A 26,857-nucleotide genomic window follows, 5' to 3' on the forward strand; every position below is an offset into this window, starting at 1 on the left:
TCAAATCCATTCCATTCAAAATTACTGCCTTGACATTTGAACCTTTCAGGCAGACTGCCGGTGGCAGCACCTTATTTTTCTGTTGGAAAAGGAGAAAAAAAAATCGTTGACACGTAATTAATGGAACCAGATAGAATTTGAAATCTGAATGACACCCATTATTGAATAATGAGCTTCAAATCCTTTAACACTTTAACATAGCAATGCTATGGGAGGATTCAGAGAGGACAGTAACTTGTTTTGTTTGAGCACTGATCTTGTACGTAGACAAATGCTCATGAGAGTTGTTCCGTTAAAGACATACCTCTACAGAGCAGACAAAATCTTGGACCAAAATGGCAAAACAGAGTGGGTAGAAGCGAGCTTAGGCAGCAGTAAGTCACCAAACACATCATGTGAAATCAGAGCAAACACTTAAAAATCACCTACTTCTGTTTGCTTGCACTGCAATGAGCCCTGTGCGGATGCTGCCCATGTGGCTATCCAGGCACAGGAAATCCTGTGCACTCTGGGTGCTGGGCAGGCTGTGTGCAGGGAAAGTGAGTATGGAGCAATATGCTGTGCATTCTGCGTGTTGCGCTTACGCCAGCCTTACAGCTGTCAGGTAGATAACGTGTGGGATGTGTGGGGTCTATGACCCATGTGCTGTGCCTAATCACATTAGCAGAAGGAGAGGGAGAAGAAGATGAAAATCTTATTTTGCCACCTTCAACTTGCTGAATTCCTGCCTGGGTGTCTGTGTTTAATTTTTTTAGAACCAGTAGTAGAGTTCTAGACAGGTGGACTCTGTCTTGCATCTACTTGTATGAAGTATCCATCCACAAATGTGTTTCTGTCTGTATAACCATTGTCTCTCAGAATACAAAATACTACTAATGCATAGCTTCTAATTGAATACTAAGCTATAATTAATCATTCTTTTCAATTAAGGGGGAGCTTCAATGCCGTAAGATCTCAGAATATTGAAAGTAATTAATTGTAGATTAAACTAGAAGTCAAATCAGGCTTAACAAAACAAAATTCAAATTTGAGGAAATGGTTTTATGCTGTAAGGGATAAGATTTACATGGGGTAAATGGTTATAATTATAATTTGAATTGTCTTTTTATCAGTCCCAAAATATCAAGTTTCTCTATTACATGAAACCTAGATAAGTTTTGAAGGCATTTTATATAGTACTATGGGGTTCAGAGAAGATAGGTAGGGGGTGTCAGTCTGACACTGGATAGAAATGTAGGTTAGCTGAAATTCTAGGGCAGCTCAGAGATGTTTTAAGAAAGTGTGATTCTAATGTTTTTAAGAAGATAAGAGAGGAAAAACACATGTTAGCCTGTTTTAATAAGACAGTCTGCAAAGATTTTGACATCAGTTTTTAGTGGTAACTGAAAGCTGAAGGGTTTGGAGAAATTGCTGTTACAGAGCTGTCTCTGTGGGTAGAGTCAGCGGAATGTTCTTTAATGCTCCAGAAGTTCAAAGATTTGCTCCAGTTAGGCGCCCTGCAATTCAGAAAACTATTCTTATCTCTGGACAAATTCCCTTGCCTGAATGCAAGCTTGCCGCATGTTCTGTTGCTTTGACTCATTCCTGATCTGAATCAGCTCCTACTCAAGCTCCTGTGTTGCTTGAAGAATCTCTCTGTGGTCTGGCCTTACAGGTTGCTACCATGTATCAGGTGCACTCAGGGACTTTCCTCAGCCTTAGAAAGGTACAAAATCTGTTGAGTGCCTCTGCCTGTGAGGAAGCCTGTCAGCAAGCAAGATTTGGAGACAACTCAGTTAAGTGTTACTGAGTCTGCTGAGACACAACTGTGTGTTCCACAGAATATCAGCAAAGGGATCACCCCACACCTTTTGGGAAAGAAATGGCTGAGTGATTATATGTATCCAGGTGGACCTGTCTCTGGGAAATGTGATTTGATTTATGCTGTTGAGAAAAGTCAGGTTCCAAGACAGTTTTATCAGTGTACTTATAATAATTCTATGATAGCTGTCACCCCTGACATAATCTACCTACTCTCGTTCTTGGATCTCATTTTTGCAGGTACCTTGAAGACCAAGAAATTAGAGCCCAATTCAACACACTGGGACATAGCACAATGCAGTGAGCTAGTCTCACAGAACATTTGAGTATCCCACATGTCCTGCGGACAGATCAGTACAAAGCTGGTTAGAGAAGTCTTTATGCACCTCAACTGTTGCAGTTTGTGTCAACTGATGCAAGAGGCAAAGGAAAGCAGCTAAAATGTGAAAGAATTAATTCACTTGTAGAAACAACTTCCGGAAGAGTCTAATAGTAAGAACTTTTACTACAGTCTTGCTTTAATACCTGACATGTTAAGTTAAAAATGCACATTGTTTTCCACATCTTTTTTTGTATAGGTATGTAGCTTCCAATTGAAATGGTTTTATATCTGATGCAACCTCTTAATGGGAACAGGTTTTCTTCTAAAAAGAGAACAGGGTGAAAATATCTAAAACAGTGCCTCATCACTTAAAACAATGATATGGTAGCTCCATGTGCTTCCTGCAATTGTATATGACGTGCCCATGCTAATACTGCAAATGTCTTGGGTAGTATAGAAATACTACTGGTCTTTAAGAAGTGTGTCACCAATGAAGTGTACATTAGACAGCTGTGTTGTGTTCTGACATTAAGTATTTCAGTTTAATTTTTTTATCCGGTCAGTTGTGGTATTCTGATGGGACTGGAGAAGATAAGGTTACAGGAAGAGGCTGATATGAGAAAACCTTACGTGCTACGTTAGATTGAGTGGGTCAAATGCATGACATTGTATATAGATAAAGAAGTCTATTCTTGTTTGTTAGCAGTTACTTTTATTATGGAGCAGAGGAAAAGTTAGTGCTGCTTCATCCCTGTTTCAATCCAGTAGAAGTCCATTCCTCATCTAAGCTTTAGTGATTGTTTATTCAATCTGACATGATGTCTTTGGGAAGAATGACATAAAAGAAACGTCTGGAGGGGAAAATGCTGCTTGACCTCACAGGCTTGTCGCCCCTTAAGTTTCTCTTAACCTCCAGTTTTCTGTTTTGTCACTATATCCTTTAATCCCTTCTCTCTCCATAAAAGTGCCAAGATGTCTCCAAGCCACTTAGACTGCAGTACTTGTTTCCATGTTCTTACTTGGCAACTAATTCCATGAGTTCATTATTCTGACCCTGAGTGAAATAGTTTGAATTTCCGGTATACACAATTATTTTAGGTTATGACTTCTGACTTTTGAACCCCTCACCAGAATGCACCATTTAAATGTCTTCATCAGCTCTGAGTGCTGTTACCGGGTCAATTCAGTGTCAATATCTCTCTAACAGCATTATGCTAGTCAGAATTTCTTCCTGCATCTTCCCTTGGAACAAATGCAGCAAAATCTGGGATATTCTGTTCAGAGGGCATGATCCTTCCACTATTATTCATGTTATCCAGGAATCATGGAATTGTTTACAGCATATGAGACAGTTAGGTGCTTTATGAAAAGTAAAACTGGGCTCAGTAACTAATAGTCCTTCTTGTGTATTTCAACCCCTCCGCAACTGTGCTGGACTGCATTCTGATCTCATCTGCAGCAATACAAATAGTAAGTAGCACAAGCAATTTTAGTATGACATCTGAGTGCAAAAAGAGGTATAACTTGAGAAAGCATTCAGCACTCTGGTATTCCCCATCTGCAGTCATTCCTCTGTGTAGTAAAAATATTCTATATGCATTTTGTTTTCAGTGTTTAAAACATCTACAATAATAATAATAATAATAATAAAAAGATAGCAGATATTAAATATCTGGTCACTGCACATGGAAACAGATTGTCTGATTTATATTATTCTTTCTTTCACACATTCTGCTCTGTAGCTATAGGAAGTAATATGATATTAAAGAGTGATTTTCCTTCCTGTTGCTTCATCCATTTATTGTATTGATATTGTCAAGTACTCCTGTAAAATAAACTAGCAGCCCAAACCCACTTAATTCAGCCAAACGTTAGTCTACCAGTATATATCTTTAGTGAAGACTGATTTGGTGGAAGGGAGTTTAATTGAGGGTGCAAAATGGACATACTGATGGACTCCCAGCTGGAACTGTTTTGAAGTTTGTGTAAAAGCCGATAATAATCTCCTAAAATGCACTCTCAGCCAAAAAAGAGCAGAAAAGGGCTTACACCACTGAAGTGGTATTTACTATTTTTTATTTCCTTCCTTAGCTTACTATCAGCCATGGGAATTTACAAGCTTTCCAACAAGGCTGAAGAAATCCAGGAAACCACAATGACAGATCCACTTGAAAAGACCGTTTCATGAGAGTGAGTTGAGGAAACACAAAATATTTTTTATCAGTGGCTGAAGATGTCTATTAGAAACATAACTAATAATACAAAATTCAGTGTAATAAAAGGAGTGTTTTTCATGTACAGCTGGCAGACATTTGTTTGCATCAATATTTTTTTTCGCATGAAAGCCACTATAAGCAATCCAGTTCTCTCAGAAATGAGTATGAGGTTACAAATTTTGGGCACATTCTTTAAATAAGCAACCTGTTATTCTCTTTAAATGTTAATATATAAACAAGAGATCTGCTAAGAAAAATCTCTATGTTTTTGTGAGGTTTTTTGACTACGCAAATATCAATAAATGTTGTGTAAAAAGTTAGATTGTATGAACAACATACAGTGTTGATCAGTATAAGAAAAAAACGCCTTGTTTTGAATTTGTTGGGCTTGAAAATTCTTGCTTCTATTTTGGCCAGAAATGAGAGGTACGATGAGGAAGGAAGCCTTTCTAGAAGTATGTTAGTAGCCGTCAGCCAGAACCAGAAAGTGCAGAGGCACACAAAAATAAGCAGGGAAAAAAAAGGTAAGAAATTCCTTGCAGACCTCAAAGAAACAAGTACAAAATAAAATAAAACCCCTTGGCTTGGTGCTATTACTCTTTATTGTTCCAATTTTTGAGGAAGACTTGTATCCCAAGTTCTTTTTCTTCCCTAGGACAAATTCAGAGAGCAGACTTTAAGAACTCCTACTCAGATGATTTTGAGAGAACTTCTGACTGATAACTTCAAAGGGAACAGAATAGTTAGCCCCACAATACCTTGTATTTGAAATATACGGCCACCCGGAGGAATCAGTGTTTGCCTCTGCTGTGCCCCTCTTTGGGTGGTATTTGTTACATCTCCCACTACTTTGAAGGAATTTTTAATATTGGGTTAAGCTGTGCTTCTCCTCTGAGAAGTGATAACCAGTATCTCTCATCTTTGTATTGTAAACTTGGTGGTTTTCATGACAGGGACATTTCTGCTACTTATTAATTCTATAGGAACTGTTCAGAGCCTCTTTGAGAAGGAGTGTGGTATTCAGTGCCATTTTGTGCAACTTCCACAGAACTGTGCACAAAGTCTCACCCAGTTACACAAGTGTTGGCCTGAGACTGCTTGCGTGTTACGGAGACCATAGCATGCAGGTGTTGAGGCACTCGACTGCCACATTTCTGACGGGATGTGGTATGCTGGGAAGAGAGAATCAGACATCGTGTATGAAGGGGCTTCACAGTGATGTGTGAAAGGACTTGGTTGAACAGTCTTGTGCATACGTGCCCATCACCTAACCAGGTGGTTAGTTAGAAGTGCCTTAGCAGAAACTGCCCATGTTGACCCTCCAACTTTTTCTGCTCCAGAGACCTCCCTATCCTCACCTCACAGTATTCCTTCATCTGCACCAGAAACTCAAAGCTCTTCTCTGCCCCTTTCCTACTGTTCATCTTCCCACAACCGTTCTCATCCTGGTGGGCCGGGGAGGGAGTGGAGTACACTGTGTTACTCCTTTGCCTTGGGCTCAGAGCCAGTTCAGAAGAACAATTTGTGCATGTATTGAGACTGGGCAGTAGGGGAGTTCTGGACAAGCAAAATCGTCTTCTCCCTTCCATTTCTAGACAAAATTCTGGGGCAGAAAACCTGGCGGTATTGTAGTCTGGTGCAGAGATGTAATCAGTGTCTTTATTTGTCCCACAAACTATTATTATGGGTTGAGATGGAGAAAGAAATTTGCCAGAGTGATTCTCAGATCCCAAGCTGAGCTTCCAAAGCAAGCAAAATAAAATAAAATGAGCACAATTTATGTGGAAATCGGTAAGATACAAACAGTGTGGAATCTCAAGTGTAATACTAGTGGGAATAGCCAAACTATTGTAGTTAGTGAGGTACTGCTGTATATCTGAGCATGTGGATTTTAGATTGCTTCTGGAAAATGCTCTTTGTCAGCTATGCTTTACTTTTTTCATGCTTTGCTGAGTCCTCTGCTTAGTCTACTTTAGTCTCATGAATGGAAGTTTCCTTGACTGCTGCCTGCAGGTGACAACAGTATCACACAAAAACAACATAGGGGCAGTGACGCCCATCTCAAGTGTGTGTTTTTGGAGTACAGCTTCATTTAGAACAAGGTTTTGTTGCAAATGAAGGCGTATGGGCCCACACTCTCCAAACTATTAGCTGGCTTTTTCAAGAGGCTTTTTTTGCTGGATTCCACAGCATGGTTTCTAGTACGTTCAACACCAAGAGCTATTAATTTAATAGGATTGAGATTGTTTCCCATAACACAGTGCTCCACTGCTTCCTTGTAAAAAATAATCATGTGGGTTTTTTGTAGGTTACGTGCAGTCCTCAGGATTTTGTAATTTCATTGGAAGATGCCTACAATTATCAACTAACTTCAGGCTTAATTAGCTTATTAGCTTGTCTTGTAACTCTGCCTGCCCTTTAAAGTTTCAGCTTTTTTCCAAATGTTGCCCAGAGCGTCATTTTGTACTTATTTCAATTTTGTGGATGCTTGGTGATGAATTCTTCTTGGTTTTGAATCTAGTTTAAATAACTGTGCCTATATAGAACCTAATTTGCTCTGTATAAAATATTGTACTGGCACCAATGCAAACAGAGCTGAAATGGCTAGCAGGCCACAGCATAATAAATCAGAATGATTAGTCATCCTCCTGGGACGCAGATGAGTCAGCTCAGGTCAAGACACTTCTGGGAAAACTAGATAGCTGGTAAATGTATTACCAGCTGACTATCAAAGTCCCTCTGCCATACCAGGAAATATCCCTGACTTGAGCAATTCTTCCCTTCCTGCAATGACAGAAGCAAACCAACTGCTTAGCAACTCGTTCTCCTTCCTTCTATTCCTTGCTACCAGTTTTGGCAAGCCAAACAAATTGTTTCTCCATGACATTCTCTGCATTTGTGGGCTAAAACCAAAGCTTTTTATTAGATGAAATACTATCTGCAATGTAACATGCAGCCTTTTTTTCTTCTAGTAGACAAGAGGCAGGGTTATCTTATGGTCTTTTAAAATTTACTTCTTTAATCATGTTTTACTCTCTTCTCAGGTGAGGTCCAGATTGTCATTTCAGAATAAAGCGGGAGCATTTTCTTTTACTGCACCACATTCTACCATGATGTGCAGAATTAAAGCCTGTGCTCCCACCTGAGTAAAGATTACATAGTTTGCTCCAATATTGGGATGTGAAACCAAAAACCCATCTGTTCTCATCAATATCTCTTCTTGTTCATACTGGTAGTTAAGGGGAGACTTGAAATGCCCTGTTGGGGCTGAGCACTGCTGCCTCAAGGTAAAGGTGTTTCTTAATCTGAGCTGGAAACATCCACAGCTCCTTTTTATTTTGATAGGCAGAGCTGATCAGCAGACCCACAAGGCCCTTTGCCTGTTTATTTTGTTTTTATAAGTAACAAGTCTCCAAATAAAACATAAACTCTTTCTATCTTCACCTTTTTCATATCATCTTAATTCAGAAGTCTCTAGATATGCCACAAACAGGGATGGCCTTGTTGATTTGTTCATGACCTCACCAGGTATGAATTTACTAGGGAGTCTGTTAGTTCCCTCTTCTCCCTCCCTTCCATCTGCCTGTGCCTATTAGCAGTTCTCAGCATGTCAGCCAGGACCTGTTGGACATCATGGCTGGATCCAGGTCTGATCTAATCATTCACCTCTGTCATTCATGCTGCTGATGCTTTGGGCCATAACCTCATTCCAATGTGCTCTCTTTATCTTGCATGTACCTGTGTGTCAGAGGTGTAGTACCAGAGATTTGGGACAAACAGAGCCCATGGGAGTGGAACTGTCTGGAAATGTTCCAGTGATGCCAAGGTCTACAAACACAGATCTGTTGAGGCTGAAATGTTTGGAATTACATGCATTTTTGCTGAATTGCTGCAGCTTTGCTAAAGAATATAATCTTGCATCTGGCTGTCTTGGGAACGTGATCTCAATGCCTCTTGGAGCCTCAGATCTCAGGCTGACCGATAGTGGCGTGCCCTGTATCAGGAGACTTTGGGAACTCAGCAGAGGAGCAGCCTATCTAGGGGACGTGCTCTGGAAGGTGGGTTTCTTGTGTTTGGTGCTGTTTCCAGCTTTAGAGCTGTAGATCTCAGAGGTTCCAGATACTCAGCCTCACATATGTGAGTATATTCTTTGGCAAAGCCCTGTACAGTGCCAAAACAAGGAATTGAACACCTTTCAATTCCTATAGTGTATGACCTTCTTTGTATTTGCTTCTTCAGATTCCACCAGGACAGACATTTATATGAAGAGTAATTGTGACAACAGAATTTTACCAGTGAATCTATATATTTCAGAATTTGTGTTCTGTGAGCCATATCAGTCTTAAGTTTGATTTTGAATGAAAGGCTCATTTAACTTACCAACACAATAAGTGATGCACCCATCTTCTCTTACAGTGAAGGAGGTGCAGCTGAAGACACATATCTGACATTAATTTTTATTTTTTGCTGTTTGTGATGTAGACCTATATGGTCTTTCATGGTACATCTGAGAATTTTGCAATGTGTGGACAACTTGCAGACACGAAAAACCCCCAATCAGATGATTTAGTTAGATCTAGTCTGTACGTGCCAGTGATGTTCAGATAATAAATAACTGTGCAAATAGATAAAATTATCTAAACAATGCATATATATTTGTATACATAGCCCCTCATTGCTGTTTTGGTCACTTGCCTACCTTCGCCAGAACTGCACTTTCTAAACCTATGAAAAACTTGAATTAGTTTCAGAAGAGAAAAAAGGTTTTCTCACAAAAGAGTTTGATTATTCCACTCTGGTAGACATCAAGAAGGATTTGATATTGCTGGGTTAGATAAGTGTGATTCTTAGGTTTTTCTGAGTGATCTTTTTGAAGCTAAATTTTTAGAGAGCTTGGAGATGGGCACTTTAGAAACCTTAAGGTAAGATATATGTCTTGTGGCCTGTCCAAGGCTGTGTTTCCTAGGCTGGATGGGATTCTAAGCCTTCAGACAGATAAATCATGCATATGGCTTCTGGGAGATTCAGATGTTAAACTGATTCTCTCCTGATGATAAAGCTCAGTTAAGTATCCCTTACAGATTTTAAAATGCAAGCCTCAGTCCTACAGTATAAGGCACATCGATTCACTGGCTTCAGCTAAGGATTTACTTGAAAACAGGTGTCCTCTAGCACATAACACATGGCAGGACTGAACAGATTCTCCCTTATTTTTGTTTCTGTGAAGCTCTTACCTGAGAACAGGGAAAACTGGTGTTATAGCCATATGGATACTGTTCTCAGTGGCATAAAAATCCTAGTGGTCTACAGAAATTGAATCTGACTGGTACTTTTGTCTGACTAAACAGATCTAGTTATCACCTACTGTCACTGTTTTTTTCTATTGTTGCAGTTGTGAATGGGATGTTAGAAATATAGGCAATAATGTCAATGCCACAGAGTATATGTCTGGAATTAGAATGCTGTCTTGGCACTGTGGATTTTAATTTGTAACATGGATCTTAACTCTAAAAAATCCAGGTAGAAGTATGCTTCTGGCTTCCCACATCTCTTTTGGACTCATTTCTTGCAAACAGAACTGCTTTATTAGAAGTGTCTTCCACAGAGAACTCTTTGTAGGATTAGGACTGTAAGCAAGCTGTGACAGAAATGCCAGCTGTGACATAGGATTGCATGTCAGTGCTTTGGGAAGATGGCGAAAGAGCCTAGTTACTGTGCAGCACTTCTCATTCACACATTTTGAGGACTTCAGTGTCATTTTACAGTGATATCCCAAGGTTACTCAGCAGATAAGTGACACAGCTGGGAATGAAGCCCAGGTGTCCTGAGCCCCAGTCCACTGCTCCAGCCATCCTGCCTCCAAAGAAGCAGTGTTTGCAATGAGCTGTAGGAAATGCCTGATTTGCCTGTGTTTCACCCCAGGAATGGAATGCTAGGTCAGCAGTATTTATTTTCTTATCTTGATCCCCCTAATTTTTACTTTTTAAAAAGCTCACTCTGTGACGGAGCCTCTTGCAAACTCAAAACATGTTGCTAGCAGAGCTTGGAAAATTTCTTGCAAGTTATTGATGCTTGTAAAATGGTGATTCCCAAACTTTGCCTGTGGAGCTTGGAAAATGGTGGTGGGAGGAACCCACCTGGCAGCATGTCAGCTGCGGTCCTGTGTCCTGCTCCGATCCCACCAATGACTGGATTAGAGAGTAAAGCACGTCTGGTCCTGCCTCTGCCCTGCGACGGATTTCATCCCATTGTCCTTGCTCTGAAGCCAATGTCTTCAGAAATACAAACTCGCTGTGTGTTTCTCAGTCTGGAGTTAAACAGATTGCTGCACTTAAAAGACCCACCACCCATTGCTACAAATCTATTAAACATCTCCAGTTAACCATACAACCTCCTGCTTCAGCAGCTGAGCATGTAAATTCCTGTGACCAAATAGCTGCACAGTTAACTGCTTTCACATGTGCTCCCACCCTGCCCATCTCAAAAGGTGAAATCCTAGCCTGGCTTCACCCCACGGACAGCCGGCTGGTGACCAGAACACGGCTGTTTGGGGGGTCGGATGGGGCACCCTGGAGCCTTTTTCTTTACGATTCCTTGGGAGTGGGGCAGAGGGTGAGTAGGCAGAGGCAGCCCAGGCGATGGTGGGACCTCTGGCTTGCCCTCCTCCTCTCCCCCTGGCATGAAGAGCCAGTGGCCTCTGTGGGAGTCCAGACTTGCCGCCAGGCTTTCCCAGGACCTGATCCTGCTGGAGCTGGCCGGTAGGGTTCATGGTAGCTCCCCAGGCATGGCTCGGTGTGCGCTGGGGTGCTCCCTCCCACAGCCCCAGTGCGCTTACGGGAGAGGAAACTGCTTTTATTTTTCTGCCTCCCAGGCTGCGGAGGGGTTTTTGTTCAGAATGAAACGGTGCATATCTGGGCAGAAAGCACTGTGGCAGCTCTGAGGAGCAAACGGTTTCCCCCAGCTGCCCCCTGCCCCAGCTGGTTGCTGTGGCCCTACTGCCCGGGGGCTGTGCTCTGTGGGCCCACCCTTGAGTGTGGCAGGGAAGGGCGGTGGGGCCCGGGGCCAGCCGAGCACAGAGGCCCGGCGGTGGGCGCCTGGGCAGCCAAGGTGCGCCGGCAGCAGTGCTGTAAGGAACTGGCCACGTTAGAAACAAAAGGGCTGCGCCCCCCCCCCCCCCAGTCTGGAAGCGTGGGCCGGAGAGCCCTCTGTGAAAGGCAGCGGTTAATTTGAAACACAGGCGAAAATCGCGACGGCGCTGGGAGCGTGTTTGCCTTGGCTGCTCTGAGGCCCACGCTACAGCACCGAGCAGGCCCCTGGCCGCCGGCCAGGCTGTAATATTTCCTTTCGCTGTTGTTCATAAAGGCATTCAGGAAAACAATTGAGTACAATGAGGGCCTTGCCGTTCCGGCGGCGTGCGTGCCTCCAGCGAGCGGAGCCCGGGCCGCAGGGACCCTGCCCGGCCTGAGGCAGCAGTGGGGCCTGGGGCAGCGCTCGGCCCCACGGCGGGCCTGGCTGGCAGGCCTGGCCGGCTCTGAGGGAGCTGCCTTTTGAAAGCTGTTTCTCCCTCCCCTCAAGGCACGACAGGATTTCTCCAGGCAAACATGTCACAGCCGTATTTTGGTGTGGGGATTATGGGCGTTCAGTTTAAAAGGATTTATCGACGCAAGAGCTGTGGCTTCTTCAAGTGCCCAGATAGCAGGGGCCACACACCCCCAGCACGCGCGGCGGCAGCCCCATGAAAGATGATGGTGTGGTTGTCCTCTATGGGAGGAGAAATACATTGCCCTGCTACAAGGCACCCTTGTAGCTGGGTCTGTGTTAGAGGCAGCGTTGAATGAACTGCTTTAGAATAAAAAAGCCACTCACCTCACGCTGGAAGTTATATGGGTATAAAGCCTGTGCATGAAGCAGGCCTCAGGCTACCCAAGATGTCAGCTATGCAAAGGAAATCATATGGAACATAAACTAATAAGGACAGAAATGCTCAAATTACATGCTGTTTGCATTACCTGGGGCACGGCAGCAATAAACGTGAACACAAGGGAAGTTTGGCGAGTCTCTCCCTCCTTGTACATGTACAACCACACCAACTGTAATGCAGCTAGCCAGGTGCTGGGAATGCCCCTTTGCAGCTCAGGGAAGCTCTGAGGCTGCCTGAGACCTTGCAGGATAGACCTTGCAGGATCCTGGCTCTTACTACCCAGCACTTGCTGAAGTGTTAAAACACCACTGATTTAGGGAGAGTGGCTTGATGTACTTACATAAATTGAGATAATATCACAGCCATGTTTATGCTTGTTAATAGCTGTGGTTTGCTGCTAGAGGGTAGTCCTTGGTGTATCTTTGACAGGACAGATCTCAATGTACAGAAAGGACCTGATGGCCTTGTGCTGATGGAATTAATGGAAAGTGAGGTCAGCAAATCCTGGACGGATGACAGGATCTAAGAGTCTGATGTTTCACATCTGGGATGGCCAACTGGTGGTCTAGGAGTTGAACCAGGCCACAGCATGGTTTTTTTCTGGCTCTTGGGAACGCTGGCCGGTTCACATGAATGCTTCAAGGGGCTCAGGAGGAGATGTGTCTTGTTCTACCTCTTTTTAAAGACAAGCAAGCTGGGAGCGTGATGGTTTTCATCTACAATAGTGTAGCCCAAACATGTCCTCTGGTGTTCTTGCCTGTTGACTCTTTAGCTGGAGACAGAAGTTTTTTTCCCTGAACAAGTCGGCCATCTATGTTTTAGATGACGGGAGGAGAGAAGGGGGTTGCCTGCATCCCAGTCACCCTGCCTCTGCCAGCGAAGGCACTAGCAGCCAAAGCTGTAGCTCGTTAAGCTAAGGCAGAAGGGGATAATCAGTGGTAGGATGGAATTGTGTAGGGCAGAGGACTAGAGGGCTTTGTGATCACCTGTGTGAAGCTTGTTCAACCAAACTTTTTGGTGTCCCAACTCTATGGAACATTTTTTATTACAGTGACCTTACACTTTTGTTTTTTTCCAGGTCATTTGGGCCTTGTCTAGACTCATGCCTTTCAAAACAAACAAACTTCACAAACAGAATCAATACCTTAGGTGGCAGAGTTCCTGCAATTCAGAGCCTCAGGTGAGCAGGATGAATTGTGTTTTAACACATGTGAGTTTGTTGAGGAGAATGCTGCTGAGGAGTCACTGAGATTTTTATCCTGGACTTTAGGAGGAGCTTACATAGGTTTGTCCTGAGCTTCCTTGCAGATCTGAGTGTGTGGGCCAAATTGGGCACAAACATGCTACGACTCCAGAGGGGTTCATCAGCCCCTGTGAAAGTCACAGGGAGAGGTGCCCACCTTGACTCAGTACAGCCCAGAGAACCTGGGCAGCTGGAAAGAAGCAGCTGCCTGGGCTGGTATATAATAGTAAAAAATGGAGTCAGAAACCTTGGCTGCAGCATGTTTTCTGGCCTCTTTCTAGCCCCCGCCCCCAGCTAGTGCCTGCTATCTTGCCCTAGGGAAATACCTGCTTGTTGGGTGAAGCCTTGCACATGCTGATGTGGCACTTTCACTTTTGTTGCAGCTCAAGTTCTTCAGTTTAGGAATCAAATTTAAAGGTGTTTCCTTGTTCAGGAGGCAGGAATGCTAAAACTAACTTTGAATCATTAAGCAAAGTCTCTTGTCAGAAGCCTGTGAGGATTGGGTTGTGCACAAATGACTGTTGTGAATAGAGTAAGCTTTTTCTTTTGGGCTAATGCTCACCTGACATCTTATTACAGGAATTTGTATCGGAAGGACCATAGCCTTAAGGGCAAGTGCACTGGTTGTACAGGAGAGAATCCATTTTTCCAGTGTAGTTGACAAGGCCTATGGCATATTGCAGCCTAAATAAATTTTTATTTTTATTTTAATGACATTTGGAATGCACTTGAACTATTTTGAACTATGTTTCTTTCTAAATGCATTCTACATGGGTTTTTTGGTTTTTACCTACAACCCAAATTCAGCTGATTCTTTTAACATGAATAGTTTGTGCTAGACCTTTGGGCCGTTCTCAGTGTCTGCAAAATGAGTATTGGATGCTTTTTTTCTTTAATGCCAGTGACTGAATTACACTGTTTTGTGTTTCAAGACTATTCTGGCACAGGAGAGGCTTGAAAATTTACCTGGAAAAGTCGTCAACAAATAGTCCCAAGAGCACAAGTTGCAATTTTCAGGTGCATTTTTCTTCTTCTGCATCAGAGGCAGGTATGTGCTACCTCGAGAAAAAAAAAATGTACAGTTCTTGTTGCTGTTCAGGCTGGAGAAGGATGCATTGCATGTTTCTCATTTGGGCAGAACAGTTGTATCTCACATCTAGCAATACCAACAGGGAGTTTTAAAAAGCAGTCTTCCCTGAGTGTCACGTCTTATCATATTTGAAGAAATACTGGCAACTGTGTTTCAGTTACAGTGCGTTTGTAATGTTCCTCTATCTTGGTGAAGTCTTACATTTTCCTAGAAGTTGTGGCAGCCCATGAAATGGACTTCCTTTTGGAGTTATAAACTCTGAATTCAAATTTTATCACTTCTTGGAGCTTAACAGAGCACTAGGTTTGCGATTTTATTCACAAAGCTATGGATCATTGCAAATTGCTTCCTACTATTTGACAGCTTCCTTTTTAGAAATTTCAACACTCCAGCTATCTGCCTTCAGCAGTATAAGATTCTAATCACTGCTATGATTTCATAATCCCCCTTTAATTCAGCAAACATTCCAGATTATCAACATATGTGATTTGTATTTTGGGAGAGCACAGTGCAGCAAAATTTTACTGTTGTCAGGCTTTAGGTTTTGTAGCTGAAAGGTGCATATTGTTAACCAGGGGTAATTTCTTAGATGTAGTTTATAAATATATGTGACTATTTTGGGTTGTAGAGATAACATTCCCTTCAATAAATGTAAGAAGTAAAGCTGCAGAGTTTAAAGCCAAATTCAGCAGGAAGAAAGAAAATTACTTCCATATATCTTCTGTATGTCATTAAATGGAAAATGAGATAATTCTTCCGTACATCTGAAAACTAAATAAAGAGGTCTATTCTCCTTTCAGTTTCTGTGGATAACTTCAGCTAATTTTTGTGGCAGTTATGCACGTTGATGGGAGAAAAGATGCCTCAAGTAGGATGATACGGTATACATATATTACTAAATAAAGTGCTCATTTTACTTAGGATAATCCATCTTTGTTCCAGATATATGTATGCATTCTTCGTACAGCAAGTATTTCAGTTGTCAGGATGACTTGATACATTTGTTCTTTGATGTCAAATTCACTTGCATCACTGTGGAATGGTTGCTACAGAAACCCCAGCCCAGTTTTTAAATGTATTGAGTTCACTCCTTTTTACTTAGAGAAGCTGGATTTGACTTCTTTCCTGTAAAGAAGTTCATAGTAAAATGGGAGAAACCTCTGAGACTGCAGCAATAAGCATGGCAAAAATACCCAGATAGTGAGATCAGAGACAACAAGGAAAAAAGCAATTTAAAGTCCAAAAAACAAAGTCTATCTCTTGATAAAATGCTCCCCGTTGTAATTGAAACCAGAGCTAAATTAGATCAATACCAAAATATTAAAGTGTGCCAAACCTGTTTTCTGTAGGCTTTGCTATAATTGGATTCTGATGCGAGAGATAGCTTAAGTAGGCAAAGTCTGTTGACTCAAGACCATGATTATTCATAGAAAAAGAGCTTCCTGCTAAGGTATACAGTACTTTTATCTGGTGTTTCTTGAAGAATTAATACATTTCTATCCTTCTTTTCCATGCTGATGCATTTGAAGTCCGTATCCTGCCTACAGTAAATCTCTGTCTTGCTTAACAAGAAACTATTTCACTGTATAAGCGAGGCATATTGACAACAGATTTAACCCAGACAACTCAGCTTTATTCAGTCAGAAGAATGCTGGCCTGGTTTCAGGTTTCTGGGATACAGGCACAAATGGACATGCCCCAAGTAGAATCCATTTGTTTTCCCATGAATGCACCTAGTAGGAGGTCAAATAAAAATAAATATTTTGGCTGTTCAGAACAAGATAGATTACTGGAGTATTTGTGATGCAGACTGGAAATGTGATTACAACAAGCAGAGGTAGCATCAGAAATAATTTCTGTTGAGAGTAAAAAAAAGCATTGTTTTCTCTCTCTGCCTGTGTTTTAAACTGTGGTTATTCCTTGTCTTCACTAATCAGATTTATAAGAATAACTACATATATCTTAATCCACCTCACCTCTTTGTAGAAGTCATTCTGTTCAGGAGTTAAGGAAAAACAGCCGTTTGTGTAGCCTGTTAGGATTTTTTTTTTTAATGCAGGTATAACTTATGCAAAGGAGTAGTTTATGGGCTTCCCTTGTGATAGTAAGAATAAATCAATTGAGATCCAGTATACCAGGGGCCCCAGATTCTCTGTGGAGTTCTACCAAACAATGGAATAAATTGTGCAAGGGCAATTTGTCCCTAATGTTTTTGGCTATTTGATTTTGTTGAGGTTTTGCCGGTATTATTTAGATATTCACTGTAATTTATACTGCAGTGTAAAAAACCCTGCATATTTGCCTGCAGGGGAGTGAGTGCTCACTGAAACAATCCTTTGAACATAATAAAAATGAAATCCCCAGGTAATAAAAAAAATCCCCAGCTTTCATGAATAATGCATTTGTGGTGCTGGGGGGAAGAAGTGCTTTTTAGATTTATTCCCCGCTCTGCCCCGCACAACCTGTTGGCAGAAATAAACTCTAGGTTGGGAATGGGTTCCTATGTTGTGAATGTGTTCTCAGGCTTTTTTTTAAGGTCCTGACCTACATGCTGCAACACCACCAGGCACTGAATATTGGGAATTCTGATTTATTTGTTTGTTTGTTTGTTTGTTTGTTTGTTTTTAAAGTCTGTGGGTGTCTTCCCCTGTGTATTGACCATCTGGTTGTGGGTTAGACTGTTTGGGATATGCCTGGCATGCTGAAAAGCAACACAAAATTGCGAAGTGGTTGGAGGCCCATTGACAATGGTTTGTTTGGGGTCCTCAGTGAGCTTTGACAGAGAGCAGGTGTTGTGATGATAAATTCAGGATGGGGTTGAGGATTTCTCTCTTCAGCTGGTAAATGTGTGGGAAATGCTGGAGGCACACTGTGAAAATAAATGATACTTATTCAGGAGATACTGAAATGGAAACAATTTTGTGTCACAGTATCAATGGAAAAGCTGTTTGAGGATTTTAATGGACTTCACCCCATAGCGGTGGTTTGGGTTCAGCATAGGAGGATCCAGACTCAGAGCTGAATTATGGTTGTTGAGCCTAAGTGAGACTTAAAAATGGAGTTTCAGTATGATTCCCATGAACAAGTGTCCCAGTCGTGAAAACTGCCACAATACCTATCACTGTACCTTTGTTTTTTGGCAGTGCAAAGCTTGTGCTCCACAGCCATTGCAGAAATCCCATATCTTCTCCATCATTTCCTTAAGTGACTTGGACAAGCTATTGGTTTCCAGTTCTCTCTCTCACTGAAATAATTGCTTTGTAGGGTGGAAGAAAAGGAAAAAAGTGAACAGTTTCCAAACTGAGGATACTGGAGAAAATTTCCATAATGTGTGTGAGGGGTGTACATCAGGCAGTAGAGAATCAGTTCTCTCAGGGTTCAATTTCTAAGAGTCTCAGCGGATGTGGTGCTCTTACAGCCAGTTAAACTTTGAATAATCCTTTCAGGAATAAAATATATTTTCTGTGACTATGATGGTGCCAAATCATTTTAAGTTGCCAAAAAGCTGCTTTGGAAGGACTTGAGGAAACCACAGCTGGGAATTGTGTCACAGATATAAAATGAGATTTATTTACCCTTCTACATCCAACACTGAAATAATAAAGAAGACAGGAACAGATGAAAGAAACATTTGCTTTTTACAGATTTTCTTTCTTCCTTTTTTTAAAATTTAATTTACTTTTTATAGAGTTTCTGTAGCAAATCTGCATTTTCACCAGGGACTTGATGCTCTTCTCACTGAGGTCATTGGCCGAATGAGTACTAGGAATGACTCTAGTGAGGTATTTTATGTTTTGGGGGTAAGGAGGAGAGTGCATGTGCTTCACAACTCAGCAGCATCTTGAGGAGTGCCATGTTCAGTTCTCAGAGCCTGTTTCCAGGCCCATGTTCACTGATGCTCTTCTCTGCATGCTTGTTCTGCCTGTGAACCCTACTTATGTTGTTGCCCAGTAACAATTCAAGAGGTGCCCAGGGACTGACTTATACTTCCACAAATAATGAATTTATCACTATGATTTTTAAACGCTATAAAATGCTTATGTATTTTGTGGGTTGCAAGGATCCTTGCCAGTGCTAGGAGTGTTTGTGGACTGCCTGTGTTTCAGCCTTCTCTCTTGGACAGTGCTTTGGAACTGTAGCCATATAGAAAACTTGCAGGTTTTGATTGGACATATATACCCAATATAGACCCACTCCTGCAGTTCTGTCTCCATGGATCGTAATTTTTTTCCAGGGTAAATTAAAAAGAAACAGAACGGCAGATGATAATTTTTCATAAGTCTTTACTTTTTGGTGTTACTTGTATTTGTATAACTGACCAAATTACAGAGTGAGAAGTATATGGTATGCTGTCTTCTGCTTTTCCTTATCTAATTTACTGAAAGATACATTAGCAAGAAATCTCTCTTCTATTCTGGTGCAGACAGGAACTTTCATAGGTCAGAGATGATAAGGAATATTGTAATAACAGGAATTTGAAAATACAATACACCTGAGTACATGTGTGTGTGCTTACATCCTATCTCTTTGTATTCATGTTTCTAAAAGTATTAGGCCAATAAATTTTGTGTTCTGTTAATATGAATTAGTTATTAAAATACTCTTTCTTTGCATCACATGAAATAGATTAGAATGCAATGATTTTTTTTCCTCAAATTAATGTCCATTAAAAATAGCACTTAAATGAATTTATTTCTGAGTAACTGATTTAAGCATTGGACAGGTATCTACTTTATAAGCAGCAACTGTGAGGGGAGAAAAAAATGAGGCGGAGCAGAGACAAGCAGAAACTGCTAATTGTTCCAGGTTCCACACCACTGCAAAAGAAATATAGAGAGCAGTTTTCTACTGGAATGTAGAGACAGCAGTAGTATGGTAAAGAAGCTGGACAATGAAGAAAGGTTTTTTAAACATGAATACATTTTTAAGGACTCCTTAAGAAGCAGTAGAATTCTTGAAGCATACAGCATGGAGTCCTTTGTAGGACCGAGGCCTTAGGATTGTATAGTTTCAAACATTGAGATTGGGATTTGAAGAACACGCTTCTTACCAAAAGGCTTGCTTATATTCTACAGTTACTAGAAAATGCCTAGATTTGGCAAATTTGAGAGAAAGGATCCAAAATTAGGCAGATGAAGATTGGCATGATTGAAATGAAATTATCTAGTTTGCCTTGTATCTTTACAACCCATTCAAATGTTTATGGTAGGATTTGTGTGAGCAAATGTATAATCCCTGAGGCAATCAGTTCTGTAACTGCTGCATAGGATGCACTTGCCACCATTTCAGTAAAGTTCCATCTGCTTCTGCTGGGGGTGATTTTGTCCTGTTTTATGGACAGCTATTCCAACAGTTCTGAATGAGCTTGTTGGGGATGTAGGTGGTGTTATCAACACTTGTGTTGAACATTTTTATGAAAAAATATTTCACTGACATGGGAGCAACGTTTCCACATATCCTGGTTTTGGCTGGGATAGAGTTAATTTTCTTTCTAGTAGCTGGTATAGTGTTATGTCTTGGATTCAGTATGAGAAGAATGTTGATAACACATTGATGTTTTCAGTTGTTGCTAAGTAGTGGTTATACCAAGTCAAGGATGTTTCAGCTTCTGATGCCCAGCCAGCAAGAAGGCTAGAGGGGCCCAAGGAGTTGGGAGGGGACACAGCCAGGACAGCTGACCCAAAGTGGCCAAAGGGATATTGCATACCATGTGATGTCATGCCCAGTATATAAACTGGGGGGAGTTGGCCTGGGGGGGTATTGCTTCTTGGGAACTAACTGGGCATTGTTTGGTGAGTGCTGAGCAATTGCATTGTACATAACTTATTTTGTATATTCCAATCCTTCTATTATTATTGTCATTTTATTATTGTTATTATTATCATTATTAGTTTTTCCCTTTTTGTTCTATTAAACTGTTCTTATCTCAACCCACAAGTTTTACCTTTTTCCTTCCGATTCTCTTCCCCATCCCACTGGATGGGTGGGGGGGGGCAGTGAGTGAGCAGCTGCGTGGTGCTTAGTTGCTGGCTGGAGTTAAACCACGACACCACGTTACCATGCTGCAGACTGACACACGCTAAAGGCTAGACCATCCAGACCATCTTCCTGGAATGAATGAGTATTTACTCCAGCTCAGCTGATCCTTTCACACAGCAAAGGTGTGTATGTAACCTCAACATTAAAAAAGCAAATTAATCTGTGGTTTTAGCTCATACTGCATATGCAGCATCTTTAGGCACTGCAGGCTTTGGGACTCTCACTGAGTATTTCTAGTCAGTGTAAATGGTTCAAATTTCCTCAGGTTTTGCACAGCTGTAGCTCTGAGTGAAATTGAGTGCCTCAGTATTATTATGAGGTGGATTAAGCACTTTCTGTCAAAGTTCTTTTTTCAACCAAATATTGAGTCTTAGAATAGTTATTGTTTTTTTAAGCATCTGGCCCTCATGGACAGTTTGGGGCTTCTCATTCTTGTTTTAGCTTTGGAAAACAGAACATTAGAAGAACAGAGACTAAACTATCATGCTGCTTTTCTGGGAAAAAGGGCCAGTGTTTCCTAAAATGGTTTACTACAAGGCCAGGTTTTGTTGTTTGCAATCCCTGCCTTATACCCACTGCAAGTGTTAAGAGATGCCTCATATTCTCTTTGAGAGAGACGAGGATTAGAGGAGACTTGAACTATTTTATTGCTACTTTGGGAATCTCAGTAGACCCAGTTTGATACCTTGCTATTTATCACATGCTTGCAGCAGAGGTGTTTAGCTCTTTTTTAAAACCACATAATAGATTTTCTTGTTGTGATTTTGTAAATTGATTTTTCAGTGCAGTTCTGAACTTTATTGTATTCATGACTTTACTAGATGTCAAAGAGAGCAATCTTCCAAATTGAGGCTTTAGATGTAAAATACTAACAAATTCCTTGCTGGACCTAATGCATCTCCTGACAGAGTACTCCATGTTCCTATTCCTTATGGTACTGAGTCAAAAGATCTTGGATAAATAACTTGTCCGCTGTTCTCACATTTTAAATTAACTTCTTGTTACTATAATCATCATCAGCTCCTCCTGTAGTTTTGGAGCCTTTTCTTGCTACCATGTAGTATTGGCTTCTGTATGACTTAGAAGTCCTTTGGAAAATGCTTGTTTCTGTGATGCTGTTTTCTTTCCTCTTAACTGAACAGATCTGCGAATATGCCAATGAATACTGTATGTTGTAACTGACCTTTTTCCTGGGTTGGTGATAGGAATCTGTTGCCTTCACTTGCTTCTCACTTGCCTTTCTATTCCTTGAATCCTTCAGACTTAGTGCAGTTACAGCATGTTAGGTCTTTTATATTTAAATATCTCCTGAAAAATAATAGCCTTCTAGTTCTGTTGTACTAACTGTTGGTGTCCTAGGAAATGTTGGAAGAGCCACTCAGACACAGATACTGAAGTAGATTATCCTACTAGGTTTGCACAACTTCTGTGAACACAACTCAGAGGAAAAGTTGATTTTCTTGTGCAGTGCTATTGCTAATGTGGAAGAGATATTATTAATATTTTGAAATACTATGTAACAGATCTCTTTCATACATGCAAAAGGTATGAAAAATAAAACCAAAACCCACTGTACCCAAGACTATATAGTTGACATTTTTTAGTTTTTGGAATAAACCAAATTTTGTTGCTAAGAAAGCATTCCAAAAAAGACTTTGAAATGACTAACTTCCACTCTTTATTTGATGTATGTGTATTATAAATCAGTGCTATCTGGCAATTTTTAGAAGAAGACATTTGCATCCACACTAGCAATTTTATGTGATGCTTCAGCTGAGTATGTCTTAAATGGTGAACTAATAAAGTGGTTTTAAATGGAAATTGAAATTATGTCTTTAAAGAAAATTATAGTGATTATCTCTAATACTTTAGTAAGTTAAACAAATATTTGCTTGGGGAAATATGTACAGGATGGAAGAATTTTCAAAACAGTTTCAAAAGTACCTGTCTGCCTTGCAACACATTCAGGGGCTTGGATTGTTTCTTACAGCATAGAAGATTCAGCCTTGCCCAGAGGGCCAAAACAGGTCAGTGTCCCAAATGATAACATTGTCCAGGCGTGAATAACAGTCCTCCTGATGATCTGAAGAGAGACTGTCTTGGAGGGTGAAAAAACTGGCAGAAGAACTGCCATTTCTAAGCTCTGGAAGCTTGATTATTCTAGAGTTACTTGCAAAGGAAATTCTGTCATTTAAAATCAGAGAAATCCCAATGGAGCTTAATTTGACATTTTGTAAATCAACTGTATAACTATTTTTATGAAAACACAGAGACCGTGCAATGTTCTGATGTTCTATTATTTCTTAACGGTAAGAGATCATGGCTAGCATTTTTCAGGGGTTTTCCTTTATAGCCATGGAGTCTGCTTGAAGGGTAGGAAAGCATGCAGAAAAGACTGCAAGTCTCTTGTTGTTCATTATAGAACCAGAAACTGCACACTGCTCTTCCTGTAGCCTTTCTTCCTTGTTATTTCTGGAGGTGCTATCTTCAGTTTGGAATAGCAGCTTCTATCAAGGTCTGCACTGGTGTAAAGTCTGTGTGGAACAGCAGTTCTCAGTGGCCAAAGGGTACACTTGCTGGCATGTAGCTAGTATGACACTGAAATGAGGTAGCCAGCAGAACAGTGAAGGATCACAAAGGGCGGGATGTGTCAGTTCTGAAACTGCAGTTCATAGCACATTTTCTCTGAGGGAATGTGCCAGAGGTGTGGAGGCCTTTGCCCTGGGGGGGATGCTGTTCCCCACCTCTGTGCTGCTGACAAGGAGCTTTTCTCACTGTTCTCATGCTGCAACGGTATCGTGCCTTTTCACTGGAAGCTGTACTGAAGTGTTGGTGATTTTTTTTTTGCTTTCTTTGCAAAACTTAAGTGACTTCCATAATTTTGACTGAAGTCAAATCCTGGTTCTAAGTGGCCACCATGGCCTGAGGAGGCCTCTTGACTGAGAGGACTGTTAGGGAAGAGCCACAACTAGCAATCGCTCTCTCTCAAGTGTCCTAAAGCTGTGTTGACCTGCCTGTTTGGCTTTCAGGGAAAGTGAGTATGAAGGCTTGTCTGAGGTATGACAGGCCAGTAAGAGGTTAGCCAGTGTCCCAAGTGAACAAAGTTGTGTCCAGATTAACACAGGGGTGTTTCAGATAGAAAAGTTGTGGATGGAGAAACTTCTTCCTTCATATGGTAGCAGAAGTCAAAATGTACATAATCTCAAAGGAGCATTCCTGTGTCTGGTATAGTTAGCGGGACAGGGAAACCCAGAGCTTGGGTACTCTGGAATACCAAAGGAGCAGTGCTATGTCTCAGGGATGAGAGAGACTTCTGGATGGAGGAGCAGGGAGACACAGAGACAGGGGTGTGGTAAATGAAGGTGTAGATTGGTAGGAAAGGGATTCTGAAAGTATCCATTGTGGGAGGGCTCAGAAGAAGCATATCAATGAATGGAGAAAGAAATGACAATATAATGAGGAAGGTGCATGCACAACTGTTCGCATTCATTATAACTTCAGCACATACTTTCAAGCATTCAGCTTTGTTTCTTTGAATTAAAAACTGTTTGTGGCCTGATCGCTTGCCTGTTCTGCAACTTTTTCTTGCAAGCAAGGGAGAAATTGCAGCTGTTACTGCAGCATGCTATGGAGATATTTGAGCTTCCTAAATGCTAGCTAACTAAAGTGCTGGAAGCAATCTTTCCATAAAAGTTTGGAGACCAACCCAGTAAATTGATTTAGCAGGCAGGTTGTTAGTGTTTTGCACCCATTGTAGGGCTTCGTGCTACTGCAGTCAGCCTACTGAACTCTGTTTAACTATGTTACAGTCGTGGCCTTTGCAGAAGTATCTTGAATGGCAGGTCTTGTCCAGAGCCAGCTTCTGCATGAGGACCTACTGTGGCAGTGAGACTAAAGAAGTCGAGGAGCAGAGGAGTCAGACTTCCAAAAATACCTCTGGGGTTGAACAGATTTCAAGGAATCTTCTTGGCCAGCATTGACATATTGTGGCAACCCTGAGTCTAAAGCAGGGACGTTCTCATTCTCTGTTTCGGTGCAATGGTCTAGCACCGAGAGCTTTGTGTTTGGTTGAGTGTTAAGCATCAGCTCAAGAAACATCATGATGATTTGTAGCTTAGTATTGAGTCGTGCCTCTTCAAGGCTACCGGCTGTTGTTTATAGAGTAACTGTGGTGGGTGTGTCGGTCGATACGTGCCCCGTTTGGGTGGCAGGATGAGAGGGCGGAATACTCCCTTGTCCGGCCACCCCCGAGAAGGCCCAAGTATCAAAAGAATCCTCGGGAGAGCCTGCAGCGGCGCTCGGGAATTACAAACCGGGAGAACATGAAGTCACGCCGGGGAGTGCTTCTGCCCCCGCCACCAGCGCTGTGTGGCGGCCGTCGCCAGCCGCCCGTCCCGTTCCCTCGCACGGCGGGTGCGGTTCAGCACCCTGGCCAACACTCCGCGCCGCCCCGCTCCCGGCGGCCTGCGCCCGCCCGGCCCCGGCCCCGGCCCCGGCCCCGGCCCCGGCCCCGGCCCCGGCCCCTGCCGGGGTGGGTCAGCGCCCTGCCGGCGCGGGCCGGGGGACCTTGGTCCCAGGCAAGGGGGTTGGCTGCCCTGTGCTGCCCGGCGCAGGCGTGTGAGCGTGTGTGTGTGGTCAGAGGGTGGGGATGGAAGATGCTCATCCCTGGATTCCTTCTCCCTTGCGTGCATGAATGCAGAGCCTATTAATTCTTACACCTGATAAAACTCTGCAGAGATTTAAATGCAAGGGATGAGATCAGCTGATCATGGTTGCAGACACGTGGAATTTGTAATAAATAATGAGCCTATTTAGCCAAGCAGGAAACAACTGGCTCGTAAGAGAGCGTGCAGCACACTGATTATAGGAGAGTTGGAAAATCCTGGTTGTGGAAAACCTGCATAATTCCAAATAGATAGGGAGAATGGTGAAGTTTTGTGCTCTTTCAGAACCCAGGTTCTACAGAAAATTTGGACTTGAGGTTTTCCTTTTACTTCTGCATCTAATTGACCTATCTGGTCTTCCTGCTTACTCTCCCCTCGTTGTGCAGCTGTTAATGTGGCTCCCAGCTCCCAAAACAGTGCACAAAGGGCACTTCTTTTTTGTACACTCAGCTTTCTGGACACATGCTTTACAACATGAACACCTGTGTATATCCTGAGTGCTGGCTTCCCTCTCCTGCAAGCACAGATGTCACGCTCAGAAAGTGCACTTGCTGAGTTTGTGCTGCAGAATAGCATGGAACCAAATAAAGGCAGCTTTTGGAAACTTGATGCAAGAGTATCTCCCTGCAGCTCTGACGTGCCTTGGAAAGTGGATGGAGTTGTTCACTATATTACTGAGGGCCCGTTGTGCCCTACTAGCTGAAATCAGTGGCAGTTTTTTGCTGGACTTATCAGACTGGATGTCTGTCTTTCTCCTATCCCTTGCTTTGGTCTCCCTCTAATTAGAGGGGAAATAGCCAAGGTCCAATGTGTAATGTAATAGGAGTGCCTGCTGTGGCTACTCTGTTTGCCAACATTGTGTCTATTCACCACCTATCAGAACTCTGTGAAACAGATAACAGAAAACTGCTCCTTAACCTCCAGGACATGTCTTCTTCCTAGTGGGAGTGCAAGGAAAGGCCTTGCCCTTCTGAGTGTCACTTATCTGCCTGTTAGAAATAGGACGTGCTTAGTTCTCCAGACCTCTGCCTTTCTGGCAAAGTTGGTTAAAATTGGTCAATGACTTCAGAAGTTACTGGAGGAGAGGGAATTTATAATCAGACACAGACAAGCTGGCTTTATGTGACTGTGTGAGCCTCATTTCTTCAGGAAACCATGGTAAAATATGTGGATGAAGTTGCAGTAATATTAAGGTTAGAGTTCATGCTGGCCTGTATTTCTCTCTCAATTTTTCTAGCATGACAGTATTAGTCAGCCTGGAGCTTTTTGAAACTTTTTATTCCATATGCAGAAATTTTTCAAACCTAGCTTCTCTGTCTTCCCTGATTTTTCCTTGCTGAGCTTAATCATTAGGTGGGAAGAGTGAACACTTTAAAAATAGAGGAGCCTGTGTGGAAATGTTTCTAGCTACATTTTTATTTCTGTAAAAAACTTAATATTGGCAGAACTTTCTGATTCATTATGGTCCTAAAACAGCATTAAAGCATTCTAGCTAGATAGATTCCTCCGTGGCTTGCCAGGAGTCCCAATCGCCATGACAATGTTCCTTGAGAAAGGAAACA

The 26,857-nt window shown here is 42.0% G+C and overlaps 1 long non-coding RNA gene across 1 annotated transcript in view; it reads left to right on the forward strand.

Moving 5' to 3' along the window:
• The first annotated feature begins 1,653 nt into the window (after positions 1-1,653).
• Positions 1,654-26,857, forward strand: part of LOC142032773 (uncharacterized) — a 40,025-nt gene continuing 14,821 nt past the window's right edge. Inside the window, exons 1-2 of the long non-coding RNA XR_012650984.1 lie at positions 1,654-2,292; positions 4,214-4,312. This is a non-coding gene — a long non-coding RNA (uncharacterized LOC142032773). The remainder of the gene's footprint in view (positions 2,293-4,213; positions 4,313-26,857) is intronic.

This window comes from Buteo buteo, chromosome 7 (genome assembly GCF_964188355.1).
Source record: "Buteo buteo chromosome 7, bButBut1.hap1.1, whole genome shotgun sequence".
Classification (NCBI taxonomy): domain Eukaryota; kingdom Metazoa; phylum Chordata; class Aves; order Accipitriformes; family Accipitridae; genus Buteo; species Buteo buteo.